We start from the raw sequence: 11,482 nt of genomic DNA, 5'->3' as shown, positions 1-11,482 counted from the left end.
GGTGACCAATGAGATGATTCCTAAGCCAAGGTTTGAATGGACTAAAGCTGAAACCAAAAGAGTCCAAACAAATTTTAAGGCAATCAATACATTGCATTGTGCTCAAACTCCCACTGAAATCAACAAAGTGTCAAGCTGCACCACAGCTAGACAAGTATAGGACAAACTTAAGATTATTCATGAAGAGACTTCACAAGTCAAGGAGTCCAAAATAGCTCTCTTAACCCACAACTATGAGATGTTTAAGATGGAACTTGGTGAAGATATCACCAGCATGCTAGATAGGTTCACAAACATCACAAATAAACTCAATCAACTAGGCAAACCAATTCCTGAACATGAAATTGTCAAAAGACTTCTTAGAAGCCTGCCTAAAAATTGGAAGCCGAAGGTGATGCCATTCATGAAGCTAAGGACTTAACTGTCATAACAGTTGATGAAATTTGTGGGTCTCTCCTCACTCACAAGCTGAAACTCAAGGAAAAGAAAAAAGAAGATATGAGAGAAGATAAAGAAAAGAAAAAAAACATTGCCTTAAAAGCGAGCATCCTTGAAGAAGAATTAGATAGTCTATCTTATGATGATGATGAGGAACTGGCTATGGTTGCAAGAAGGTTCAGAAAGCTTATGGGCCAAAAAGATCGGAGATTGGCTAAGAGAGGGTATAGAAGAGATCAAGTCTCTTCATGGAGAACCAAAAATAAAAACGAGTCCAACAATAAGGAAGAGCTTATATGCTTTGAATAAAAGAAGTCAGACAATTCAAGTTTGAATGCCCTTTGCTGAATGAAGAAACGCTAAAGAAAAACAAAAAATTGAAAAAGGCAATGGTGGCTGCAACTTGGTCAGATAGTGATACTTCAAGTTTTAATGCTGAAGAAGAAAAAGCCAAAGAAAAAGGAAATTTATGTCTAATGGCAAGGGATGATGAATCTGAGGTATCTTCAACTTTTTGTGATATTTCTATTAATGAACTTCAAGAAGAGTATGAATGTCTTTATGATGAATTTGAAAAAGTTGCTTCAAAATATAAGATTTTAAAGAAAAAGGTTGCATCTCTTGAGAAAGATTTAGAAAACATTAGACATGACTTTAATTCTATTTTTGAACAAAGAAACATTATTCAAACAGAACTAGAACATTCAAAAATAGATTATGAAATTCTAAAATTGGAATTGGAAAATAGAACTGAAGCTTTATAAAAAGCACTTGAAGAAAATGTTGCTCTTAAGAATATGAGAAAAGAAACTTCAAGAAGAAATACATACTTCGAGAAAAATTATAATAAGGTATCATCTAGATGTTATGTTTGTGATAGAATTGGTCATTTATCCTATGATTACTATAAAAAAAAAAGCATGTAGAAAATAAAAAAGATTTGTGTTTCGAAAAGATCCTATATTGCAGCTAACCTTTAAGGACCCATCAAGGTATGGGTACCTATTAAGAAAAACTGAAAATTTGTTTTGTAGGTTGAACTGAACCTAAAATACACATGTTCAAGAGCTCAATTGAAGGAGAAGCAGCCTTGGTATATGGACGGTTGTTGCTCAAGGCACATGACTAGAAACGAAATGTTGTTTGCTTAGCTAGATAAGAAAAATGAAGGTACTGTATCCTTTGGTGATGATTCAAAAGGTAGAATTCATGGCATAGGAACGGTTGGTAAGAACTCTCAAACTCAAATTGGTCATGTTTTGCAACGACCTATCCCCGGTCGTTGCCGAAGTCCAAGACTTTTGAAAAAGACTCGCCAAGTCTCGAACAAGCCTGTCTAGAATTTGCTCGTTAATCCACTAGATTCAATCACCATATAATATTGATACTTTCATATACTAAATTGAACCATAAATATAAAAATCAATACAAACTTTTTCCTTTTATTCGTAAGTATATGCATTAAAATCTATAATCTCTAAATTAATGCTTATATAAAAATTTAGAATTCGTTTACAACTTAATAAATAAAATGCTATGACTTGACCTCTAACAGCGGAGCGACTCGAAATATAATGCTAGGAGATGCCTTTACCTATTCACGGTGGACCGAACGTGTCAATGACTACACGCTAGGCTGATCCCTATCTGCAAAAGGGGAAATAAAGGGGTGTGAGTCTCATAGACTCAGTGATAATCATTGACTCAACGAGTAGGGCATAGATTGTAAAACAAGCAAACGGCAGAACAGTTGAATATAAAAATGCAAGATTATAAAAGCAATTCGTTTCAAACGAGGGTTTATGCCTTATAAAGAAATCGAGAATTTCTTATAAAGTATAAATAATCGAAGCAATAAAATTTTTTGCATCGAAATATATTAATAATCATTTTCAAATCAAATCAATAAAATTTAGCAAGCTCCCGCGAAACCAAATAATATTTGAAATCATGCACAAATCATAACTCACCCCATATGTGAGGAATTACAGATTTGTTTCACAGATAAACAAATAGCGGAGTTGCGAAAAATCGTTTAATTCCATTTTCACCATGCAGAGAAATATAATTCATAATATTAAAACTTATTTCAACTTATATAAAACCATTACATTTTTGTCAAAAATAAACAACATGGCTTATGACTTTCTTAAAAACTTGGCTTGTGCCAAAATCATTCTCACACTCGGTTGTTAAGGATACCTTGGCCTGGGGCTATCCCAACCGAGTCCGCAAAGGCTGTTAAAAAGTCATGTATGCATAAATCATGTTTTTATTTTGAAAACATAGCCGTTCCTTAGCGTTGGCTGAGTTAACCCTCACATGGTGGTTTGGCGTGAAGTGAACTCTAAAGTTGTACCTCAGGAGTTACCCTACACTCCTCTCGTACCGAGGTAAGAATATACTCAGATTTCGTGCCCCTCAAAAAGGCTGGTCCACAGAACCCGCCCACTGCAGCAAGCTAAACCCACCATACAATAAAATTTGCAATAACATGACATGGCAATTATTTTATTTTACAGCCTCTCAAGGCAAATCAATAGTTCATACATTTTCAACACATCTATTAATCCAGCCAATCATGCCCACATTATCCTAAGCCATTCGATTCAAAATACAATTTATAACAGAACAAGTAGCAATCTCCAATTACTCTTGAATTTCTTGGTTAAAATGAAATCACCTTTCAAAAGAATTCAAATTTGATCTTCAAGGGGATATTTTAAATCTTTCCCAAGATATCGATCTCCACATCACGTTAAAACTCTCTTTTCGTAAAATGTTCATTGTAAATATTTGCATGATATTTTGTATCAAAATAGCATGGTGAATATGTAATAAATTTCATGAATGCACACCACACAAGCAATAAGGCACAATTTCCTTTGATGTAAATCTTTTTGAAAAGCTTGTTTCCCGGTTTAAAACACTTTACGTATAATATATATATATATATATTCCAAATGATTTCTAAAAATAACTTACACCCACAATTCCTTAAAATTCTATCAACGCATGCTTTCCATAAATTTTGCACTTCACGTAAAATATACGTACATGTATATATATACGAAATTTTTAAAATTGACACCCCCTACTCACCTCATAATAGTGGGATATTACTTCACTATTGATTCGTACGCGTATATAATTATTCCTATTTGTCGGTCACATACTTCGTTCGGCACACCTCCACGACAAACTTTCCTAGCAATAATTTAAACTCAGTATACTTAATCACACATTTGTATGGGTAGCAACTTAATTAAAAATTTCTTAAGCAACTTGCATATTTTTCATTCAAAATATGCACAATATTAAACTACCCATAAACCTTAAAATATAACATTAACTTACCATTGGGCCCTCTCCATGGGCTTCTCCATTTTTTCTATTTGGGCTAAGCCCATTTATTTTCTATTTCTTTTCTTTTCTTTTCTTTTCTTTTTTCTCTCTTCCACGTTTCTTTTTTTTATTCCAGCCCGTCACTCCCTTCACCACCGTGGCTTCCTCTCTTCATCATAGTGGCTTCCTCTATTTCTTTCCTCTCAAAATTGGTCACCAAAAGCCTCGTTTTCTCACCCTTTTTGCTGTTATTTTCTGCTCTAAAATCAGCAGATTTTCAACTTAAATTTCCAGCAACAAAACTTCTCAATTTTCGCCACACAAAGCTGTCCAATTTACCTGTATAAACTACCAACAAACAGCTCAAATTTTTTCTGCACAAATTGGCAGCAAACAGCTTAAATTTTTAGCAACCAAAGTTGTCCTTCAATGGCAGCAAAAATCTCCAAAAATTTCCAGAAAATTCTAGCAACATAACCTCAAAATTCAGCAACAAAAACCTTGAATTTTCAGCACCAAAATCCCTCCAAAAAGCATTGAATTTTCTCTCTCAAAGTGCAGCAAAAATTAGCTTCTTACCTCACAAATTTTCAGCTTTCTTCTTCCTCCAAGAATTATGACAAAAGCTCTCTTTTTCCTTCCTCTCCCACGGTTCTTCTTTCCTTTCTTTTGCTCGACTTTTGGTTCTTTCCTTTATTTTTCTTCTTCCACTCTCAACCGACTTCCTCTCCTTTTTCTCTTTTATCTCTTTTTCATTTCTTTCATATGACATGGCAGGCCCCACCATCATTTCTATATTCTTCTCTTTTGTTTTCTTTGCTTTTTTTTTTGTGTTTCTTCCTTTCTTTCTTTTATTCTTGTGGCCGGCCCCCCATTCCATCTTTATTCCTTTCTTTTATTTTTGTCCTCATTCCATTCTTGGCTCATGTGGCCACTCTTGTACATATAAAAATATTGTTTGACTTTTCAACATCTTTTCTTCATTATTTTATCATCCATTTTATTTTCATTTTATTTTTATTTCTTTAAAACAATAAAATTTACATATTATCCCTTAACTTCATTTTATTTAACACACCTGCCTCAAATTTTCATATTTTAAAATTAATTCTTTCGACACTTGTAAAAATTTCAATTTCCTTCTATCTTCCTTTTCTTATACGTGTATAATCAAAATATCGAGATCGCATTTCAACGCAGTGTCACCATAATATTTAAATATTTACTTACCTGCGTTAGCTCGATTTAATAAAATCACACTGACAAAATTATCGTCGTTTTCCTTCAAAATTCTTCTTTACTTATTCTCCCCCACTTTAATTAGTCATATTTCATTTTTCATTACTAATTCTGACAACATATAAAATATTAATATTTTAATATTATTTTATTGAATAAAATATTATTTTATTTCAAAATTTTTTACTTGCCTTCTTTGGTCCCAAAACACATCATTGCATCTCGGTTTACTTCCAAATCATCCTTTAGCTTACTAATTCTTCTCCAACGAAAATATTATTATTTAATTGTTGTTTTTGCAAGCGCGAAACATTTTATTCTTGAACGTTCCTTTCATCCTTTGTCGCTCTTTAGCACGCCAATTCACATCAAACGATCATTCGTTTGATCAATAAGGTCTTATTTGTGTCCAACAAGGGTGCGGGGTATTACAATCTCCCCCACTTAAAAATAAATTCGTCCTCGAATTCTAACCAACATTCGATGAACAATCAAAATTCTAAAATTCTTCTACATCACTTTCGTTGAACATTCTCCATATAAGATCTCGATCTTATGAATTAAATCAATTTTTAATCTTTATAGAAAACTCGGCAATGTCATATTACTTTTATTTATAAGTACCACACTTCTCGAATTAAATCAATATTATTCTTCCTCTTATAAAGAGAAATTAAATATATCGTTAATCCTAGTCACACCTCCATCAAATCATTCTTAAATCATCAATTATGCATGTTTACATAGCCATCCAAAATTTCCTCTACCTTGATCCTTTATCAAACCTTCCGACATTCGAACATTTATCCAACCATTGACTACGGGTCTAACTTGTCAACTTATCTTTATTTCGGTTTACACACTTCCATACCATTACCATGCGAGCATTTCATAATACGTAAAGATCAAGACATGTTTTATTTATTTCAAATATATTTAACATCAGAGATGATTCAAATCTAATAACCATTAGTAACTATCTTCTCGAAAATAAAACTCTAGTACTTTCATGATCGAGTGCTCGCTAGATAATTTCAACTTATACCACAAGACATTTTGATAATTAACGATATTCTTTATATATCTTTATAATCTTAATCAATCTCTTTAATCAATAGGTAATTTGTTCATCATCAACCACATATAACATATCTAACTTGAAATTCCTCAAATTTACTCTAAATGCCAAATCTCACGATCTCATTACCAAAGCCTTTGCTAGTATATGAATATTCAAAATCTCAAATCATCTTCTATTCCTAAATGGATCTTTATAATTTCTGTAATGTATTTCTATTCCTTCACTAAGGCTAACATCATTTAATCAAACCATATCACCTTCGTTCTTTAAATATTCATAACACAATTTATCCTTTGCCTATCATTTTTAGGCACTTTACCTTGATAATTAATTAAATAAATTGAAACTGATGAGGAAGGTATATTTCATAATTTATGTCTTGTATTTACAAGCATATCGAGACCACAACTTCATCAGATCTAGATATCGGCGAGATAATCATTGCCTCAAACCACCATTTCCAAACATCCTTATATGTTTGCAATTTATCTTCATACTTATGTGACATATTAGTCACGAATCCCAACTGACTATATAGCCTTTTGCTCCTTGAGCTTTAATGTTTCTCATAGTGAACAAATTCTCGAACTATATCATCAAGGTGTTTACAGAGTGGATACAAGTTCATAACTTATAGTTCAATGTCGAAAGTAGTAAACATAATCTCATCATTAGAGTTCCATTCTTACTTACCAATCATAACTCTCTTTGTTCATTTACTTACACATTGTTTGGTTACTCACCAGCCATTGATGACCATCCAAGTTCGAACTTTTATAAATAGTCAAACTAGTGTATTCTCACACCTTTCCATACATTTCCAAAACCCTTAAACACTTCCTTTAAAACAATCTCGTTGAAAATTTAAATAATCAAAGGCTGATCTCTAAAGTATTTCATAACCTTAACATTTCAATGGATGCTTATTAACATTCCACTTATTGGTTCCCAATGGACATTATTTTAAGATCCCCCCAAAGTGTTCATGTTATTAATCCGGACCATATTGAACTAACTTGGTATGATTACATTAATTATCCTTAAATTTCTTAGGTGCGATTGTAACAACATTCGTATTTCTTCCATCACTAATCCAATCACAATCTGGTATTCGCATATGCTTTATTATCTTATTGACTCTTTAGGTTCATCTTTATGAGATCATTGGATCTTATACAATATCACAATTCCTAAAAGTCATTCTCATTTCTCATTTACCTTTTGTACTTCCATCGGATACATCTTTATTCATTTTGATATTAATTACTCACTTAAGATTTAGATTCATGGGAGTCATATGCACCTCTTGCATTTTTGAATTTCAATTTCTACATAAGGGGATTCTCATTAACCAATTTCATTATTGGGATTACCTTCAATAGTCCTTGTGTTATCACTTTACACCAATATACCATTACTTTCCCTTTAACGTCTACACAATCAACTCTGATATTTATAAAACTTAATATAGATTTTACTTAAATGTCCGTCGACATTATCACCAATATCTAATTTCAACCTTGAGCTAATTCATGCACTAATAACTACAACCTAGCATAGTTCCATCAGACCTTGGGATCTCATCGTTACTTAATTAGATTCAAAATCAGCTCCATTTAAGCTGCTATACACCACATATTCGCATTTCAAATATCTCGAAAGTTTAGCACCATTTATATATATAAGCAGAAAAAACTTAATCATCACAGTGCACTAACTTTCGTGCACATGAGCATCAATTTACATCTCCTTAATACTTAAATTTATAAACCTCGAGTGGATCTCAACGATCATTATTTATTTTAGTCAAAATATACCTCTTATTATCATTATCGTAGGTTCTCCTTTATATCGTCCTCAAATACCGTTCATAATCATAAAATTTCTTTCCATTGACAATCATGGCTCAAGTTTTAACTCCACCAAGTGAATGAGTTGTTACGGACTTATTAGTCTGACTTCACTTTCCTCGACTCTTGGTCAAAGGAGTATGTCATCATATCACCCTTTCATTAGAAGCATTTAATTAAAATATTTCCAATAATAGTTCATGTCTCGGGTGGCATCTCAAACCCGGACATTGACAATCAGTTCTTGTTATTTAATCATCACTTATGATTACACAAGGTGGTTTTCTAAGATAAAGAGTCTACGCAGCCTCTTGTCTATAATCGGTGCTGTAGTCACTGACTATAAACAAGACTCTACGTCGACTCCACTACTCCGCTGTTTGACACAAGAATATCTTAGGACTCAACTAAACCTAAGGCTCTGATTCCACTATTGCAACGACCTCTCCCAGGTTGCTGCCGGCATCCAAGACTTTCGAAAAAGACCCACCAAGTCTCGAACAAGCCTGTATAGAATTTGCTCGTTAATCCACTAAATTCAATCACCATATAATATTGATACTTTCATATACTAAATTGAACCATAAATATAAAAATCAATACAAACTTTTTCCCTTTTATTCGTAAGTATATGCATTAAAATCTATAATCTCTAAATTAATGCTTATATAAAAATTTAGAATTCGTTTACAACTTAATAAATAAAATGCTATGACTTGACCTCTAACAGCGGAGCGACTCAGAACAAAATGTTGGGAGATGCCTTTACCTATTCACGGTGGGNTTGATACTTTCATATACTAAATTGAACCATAAATATAAAAATCAATACAAACTTTTTCCTTTTATTCGTAAGTATATGCATTAAAATCTATAATCTCTAAATTAATGCTTATATAAAAATTTAGAATTCGTTTACAACTTAATAAATAAAATGCTATGACTTGACCTCTAACAGCGGAGCGACTCGAAATATAATGCTAGGAGATGCCTTTACCTATTCACGGTGGACCGAACGTGTCAATGACTACACGCTAGGCTGATCCCTATCTGCAAAAGGGGAAATAAAGGGGTGTGAGTCTCATAGACTCAGTGATAATCATTGACTCAACGAGTAGGGCATAGATTGTAAAACAAGCAAACGGCAGAACAGTTGAATATAAAAATGCAAGATTATAAAAGCAATTCGTTTCAAACGAGGGTTTATGCCTTATAAAGAAATCGAGAATTTCTTATAAAGTATAAATAATCGAAGCAATAAAATTTTTTGCATCGAAATATATTAATAATCATTTTCAAATCAAATCAATAAAATTTAGCAAGCTCCCGCGAAACCAAATAATATTTGAAATCATGCACAAATCATAACTCACCCCATATGTGAGGAATTACAGATTTGTTTCACAGATAAACAAATAGCGGAGTTGCGAAAAATCGTTTAATTCCATTTTCACCATGCAGAGAAATATAATTCATAATATTAAAACTTATTTCAACTTATATAAAACCATTACATTTTTGTCAAAAATAAACAACATGGCTTATGACTTTCTTAAAAACTTGGCTTGTGCCAAAATCATTCTCACACTCGGTTGTTAAGGATACCTTGGCCTGGGGCTATCCCAACCGAGTCCGCAAAGGCTGTTAAAAAGTCATGTATGCATAAATCATGTTTTTATTTTGAAAACATAGCCGTTCCTTAGCGTTGGCTGAGTTAACCCTCACATGGTGGTTTGGCGTGAAGTGAACTCTAAAGTTGTACCTCAGGAGTTACCCTACACTCCTCTCGTACCGAGGTAAGAATATACTCAGATTTCGTGCCCCTCAAAAAGGCTGGTCCACAGAACCCGCCCACTGCAGCAAGCTAAACCCACCATACAATAAAATTTGCAATAACATGACATGGCAATTATTTTATTTTACAGCCTCTCAAGGCAAATCAATAGTTCATACATTTTCAACACATCTATTAATCCAGCCAATCATGCCCACATTATCCTAAGCCATTCGATTCAAAATACAATTTATAACAGAACAAGTAGCAATCTCCAATTACTCTTGAATTTCTTGGTTAAAATGAAATCACCTTTCAAAAGAATTCAAATTTGATCTTCAAGGGGATATTTTAAATCTTTCCCAAGATATCGATCTCCACATCACGTTAAAACTCTCTTTTCGTAAAATGTTCATTGTAAATATTTGCATGATATTTTGTATCAAAATAGCATGGTGAATATGTAATAAATTTCATGAATGCACACCACACAAGCAATAAGGCACAATTTCCTTTGATGTAAATCTTTTTGAAAAGCTTGTTTCCCGGTTTAAAACACTTTACGTATAAAATATATATATTCCAAATGATTTCTAAAAATAACTTACACCCACAATTCCTTAAAGTTCTATCAACGCATGCTTTCCATAAATTTTACACTTCATTATTGATTCGTACGCGTATATAATTATTCCTATTTGTCGGTCACATACTTCGTTCGGCACACCTCCACGACAAACTTTCCTAGCAATAATTTAAACTCAGTATACTTAATCACACATTTGTATGCGTAAAACCTTAATTAAAAATTCCTTAAGGAACTTGAATATTTTTCATCCAAAATATACACAATATTAAACTACCCATAAACCTTAAAATATAACATTAACTTACCATTGGGCCCTCTCCATGGGCTCTTCCATTTTTTCTATTTGGGCTAAGCCCATTTATTTTCTATTTCTTTTCTTTTCTTTTCTTTTCTTTTTTCTCTCTTCCACGTTTCTTTTTTTTATTCCAGCCCGTCACTCCCTTCACCACCGTGGCTTCCTCTCTTCATCATAGTGGCTTCCTCTATTTCTTTCCTCTCAAAATTGGTCACCAAAAGCCTCGTTTTCTCACCCTTTTTGCTGTTATTTTCTGCTCTAAAATCAGCAGATTTTCAACTTAAATTTCCAGCAACAAAACTTCTCAATTTTCGCCACACAAAGCTGTCCAATTTACCTGTATAAACTACCAACAAACAGCTCAAATTTTTTCTGCACAAATTGGCAGCAAACAGCTTAAATTTTTAGCAACCAAAGTTGTCCTTCAATGGCAGCAAAAATCTCCAAAAATTTCCAGAAAATTCTAGCAACATAACCTCAAAATTCAGCAACAAAAACCTTGAATTTTCAGCACCAAAATCCCTCCAAAAAGCATTGAATTTTCTCTCTCAAAGTGCAGCAAAAATTAGCTTCTTACCTCACAAATTTTCAGCTTTCTTCTTCCTCCAAGAATTATGACAAAAGCTCTCTTTTTCCTTCCTCTCCCACGGTTCTTCTTTCCTTTCTTTTGCTCGACTTTTGGTTCTTTCCTTTATTTTTCTTCTTCCACTCTCAACCGACTTCCTCTCCTTTTTCTCTTTTATCTCTTTTTCATTTCTTTCATATGACATGGCAGGCCCCACCATCATTTCTATATTCTTCTCTTTTGTTTTCTTTGCTTTTTTTTTTGTCTTTCTTCCTTTCTTTCTTTTATTCTTGTGGCCGGCCCCCC

At 33.1% G+C, this 11,482-nt stretch overlaps 1 long non-coding RNA gene across 1 annotated transcript; it reads right to left on the bottom strand.

Annotated features, from left to right (window-relative positions):
• Positions 3,436-3,849, bottom strand: LOC108662494. The gene is made up of 2 exons (XR_001928362.1): positions 3,796-3,849; positions 3,436-3,645 (listed from the first exon to the last, which is right to left on the bottom strand). It is a non-coding gene; the product is annotated as an uncharacterized LOC108662494 (long non-coding RNA).

The sequence above is a fragment of the Theobroma cacao genome, chromosome 6, assembly GCF_000208745.1.
Source record: "Theobroma cacao cultivar B97-61/B2 chromosome 6, Criollo_cocoa_genome_V2, whole genome shotgun sequence".
NCBI classification, from domain to species: Eukaryota; Viridiplantae; Streptophyta; class Magnoliopsida; order Malvales; family Malvaceae; genus Theobroma; species Theobroma cacao.
Note: the sequence above shows the minus strand (reverse complement) of the source record. Positions and strands in the feature narration are given on the sequence as shown.